This window comes from Rhincodon typus, chromosome 2, assembly GCF_021869965.1.
Source record: "Rhincodon typus isolate 14 chromosome 2, sRhiTyp1.1, whole genome shotgun sequence".
Taxonomy (NCBI): domain Eukaryota; kingdom Metazoa; phylum Chordata; class Chondrichthyes; order Orectolobiformes; family Rhincodontidae; genus Rhincodon; species Rhincodon typus.
Window position 1 is genome coordinate 137376622 of NC_063333.1, and position 3426 is coordinate 137380047.

The 3426-nt window shown below is 46.1% G+C and overlaps 1 protein-coding gene across 1 annotated transcript in view; it reads right to left on the minus strand.

Moving 5' to 3' along the window:
- LOC109920096 (C-C chemokine receptor type 3-like) overlaps window positions 1–2231 on the minus strand; it is a 7792-nt gene extending 5561 nt beyond the window's left edge. Inside the window, exon 1 of the mRNA XM_048615772.1 lies at window positions 2191–2231. The gene's annotated coding sequence lies outside the window, so the exon portion shown is untranslated. The remainder of the gene's footprint in view (window positions 1–2190) is intronic.
- Window positions 2232–3426: the final 1195 nt, after the last annotated feature.

The following is a 3426-nucleotide window of genomic DNA, read 5'->3' on the forward strand; positions in this document are numbered from 1 at the left end:
GGGGGGGGGGTGGGGACCCTGTGACAGTGTCACTGAGGGGAGGGGGTGGGGACCCTGTGACAGTGTCACTGAGGGGAGGGGGTGGGGACCCTGTGACAGTGTCACTGAGGGGAGCGGGTGGGGACCCTGTGACAGTGTCACTGTGGGGAGCGGGTGGGGACCCTGTGACAGTGTCACTGAGGGGAGGGGGTGGGGACCTTGTGACAGTGTCACTGAGGGGAGGGGGTGGGGACCCTATGACAATGTCACCGAGGGGAACGGTTGGGGACCCCGTGGCCGACAGCATCAATGAAAGAATTCTGAGAGACAGAATATATCTGCCCTTGGAGAAATAAGAATTAATCAATGATTGTCAGCATGGATTTGCTAATGGAAGGGCATCATCGACAAATTTGATCGAATTTTTTGAGGAGGTATCCTGGCGTGATGATAAGGGCAGTGCGCTTAATGTGGTCTACATGGACTTTGCCAAAGCTTTTGATAAGGTGCCTCACGGCAGGCTAGACAAGAAAGTAAGCGTCCATGAGATCCAAGGCAAAGTGGCACATTAGATCCAAAACAGCTGAGAGGCAGGAAGCAGAAGTTAGATGGTAGAGGGATGTTTCTGTGACTGGAAAACTGTTTCCAGTGGAGTTTCACGGTGTACAATGTTAAGGCCCTTGCTGTTTGGGGTGTATAATAATGACTTGGACTTAATTGTAGGGCATATAATGCAGAAGTTCACTGGTGACCCAAAAATTAGTCAAAGGGTAAATAGTGAGGAAAATAGCCGTAAACTACAGGAGGATGTCAACAGTATGCTCAGCGGAAGACAAGTGGCAAATGGAATTCAATCTGGAAAAGTATGAGGTAGTGTGGAGGGTTAACAAAGCAATGAACTACATCATGAATGGTAGGATCCTGAAGTTCAGAGGGACCTTGGCTTGCGTATCCACAGATCCCTAAAGGTAGCATTAAGGAGATAAAGTGGTTTGGACAGTATATGGCAGACTTGCCTTTATTAGCCAAGACATAGAAAAAAGATATGCTGGAGCTGTATAACATGGGCAGGCCATAACTGGGGTACTGAGCGCAGCTCTGGTCACCACATAATGTGAAGAATGTGATTGCACTAGAGAGGGTGCAGAGTCAATTTACCAGAATGCTGCCTGGGCTGGAGTTTCTGAGATATGAGGAAAGATTAGATAGTTTGGCGTTGCTTCCCTTGGACCAGTGAAGGTTTTTAGGGAATCTGATAGAGGGATGTAAGATTAAGAGAAGCAGAGATAGAGTTGATAGGAGGTACTATTTCCAATAGTAGAAGGATGAATAACCAGGGAATGTGGATTTAAGGTACAAGGCAGAAGGCAGAAGGTTAAGGGGACAGTTGAGGAAAAAGTATCTCACACAGAGGATGGTGGGAGTATCTCACTCAGAAGACAGTGGGAGTCTGGAACTCACTGCCTGAAAAAGTGAGTGTGTCAGAAATTCTTGCAACATTTAAGCATTATTTCGATATTTACTTGTGAACCCATAGCCTCCAGGGCTATATGCCAAGAGCTGAGAAATGAGATTAATGTAGTCAGATCTATTTTGAACAGTGCAGAGACGATGGGCTGAATGGTCTCCTTCCTGTGCAGTAAATTACTATGAATGAATCTGTAAATGTTGGCTATGGCGGGAACTGTGGCAGAATTGCATGACCCATCTAGTAAGGCCTACCTTGATGTTCGAAATAGCTCTTTGCTACTTTTAAGAAAGTTTCGGACATCAGAGTGGGATTCTTACTGGATAGTGGCAAGTTGGCTATTTAGGGAGTTTGTTGCTTCTAGCCAATGAGAGGGACAGGTCAGGTTGAATCTTCAATGAAGGTATGCTCCATGTGTTGAGAATCAGCCTAGACTTCTTCAATATTTCAGACTACAATTTAATATACACAGTCTTATATGCAGTAAGACAAATCAAAGGAGTTCCATCCGCAAAAGAGCTTTGAGATAGCCAAGGGAGCCCCGAGATAACTCAATTTGCATATAACACACTCTGTAGCCAAACAAAAAGCCAGATGAACATAGTGACAAGTGAGTATTTGAGAAATGTATTTATATCACAATTTGTTCCTCCTTGCAATGGTACAGCAAAAGACATTGAAAAATGTTGGGAGTTAGTTCAGGAAAAACTACAGAAAATAATGTAAAAAAATGTCACCACTACCGATGTCACCACAACCAGCACTTCAGATTATTTGAATTTGATTCATTGCGATTCTGCTGTAATTCACATTCTCACTTCCTTTCACAATCCTCTCCACTGGCTGTAAGATACAAGTCAGAAGTATGATAGAATACTGTCCATTTGTTTGGATTGATACATTTTCAACAATACTCAAGAAGGTCAACACCATCCAGAACGAAGTATTCCATTTGAATGACACCCCGTCCACCATCTTTAGGGCAGCACGGTGGCTCAGTGGTAGCACTTCCGTCTCAAAGCGCTAGGGACCCAGGTTTGATTCCACCCTCAGGCGACTGTCAGTGTGGAGTTTGCACGTTCTCCTCGTGTCATCCTCTGGATGCTCTGGTTTCCTCCCATGGTCCAAAGATAAGCAAGTTAGGTGGAATGGCCATGCTAAATTGACCATACTGTCCAGGGATACGCAGGTTAGGTGGATTAGCCATGAGTAATGGAGGGTGACAGGGACAGGGTAGAGGATAGGGCTGGATGGGATACTCTTCAGAGGGTCAGTGTGGACTCAATGGGCCGAATGGCCTGCTTCCACACTGATTGAACATTCAGTCCCTTCACCACCAGTGCACACGGGTAGCAGCATCTGTCACCTACAAGATGCACTGCAGCAATTCACCCAGGCTCCTCTACAACAGCTTCCAAACCTGCAACATCTACCACCTGGGGGCCACAGGGAAAACCACTACCAGCCCTCCAGGGTCACATGGACTTAGAACTGTGTCACTCTACCTCACGGTGATGAAATCAAAAACTTGGAAGTGCCTCCTTAACTGGACTGTGATCATCCCCAGACCATAAAGACATTTTTAAAAATTCATTTGTGTGATGTGGTCATTGCTGGCTAGGCCAGCATTTATTTCCCATCCCTAGTTGCCTTTGAGAAGGTGTGCTGCCAACTTGAATCACTGCAGTCCTCCTGCTGTGGGTTGACCCAGGATTTTGACCCAGCAACAGTGAAAGAAAGGCTATATATTTCCAAGCCAGGATGGTGAGAAGCTTGAAGGAGAACTTGAAGGTGGTGGTGGGTTTGGAAGGTGCTGTCTGAGGATCTTTGGTGAATTTCTGCAGTGCACCTTAGTAGATAGTACACACTGCTGCTACCGAGCACGGTGATGGATCAGAGATAGTAGGAACTGCAGATGCTGGAGAATCCGAGACAACAAGGTGCAGGGCTGGATGAACACAGCAGGCCAAGCAGCATCA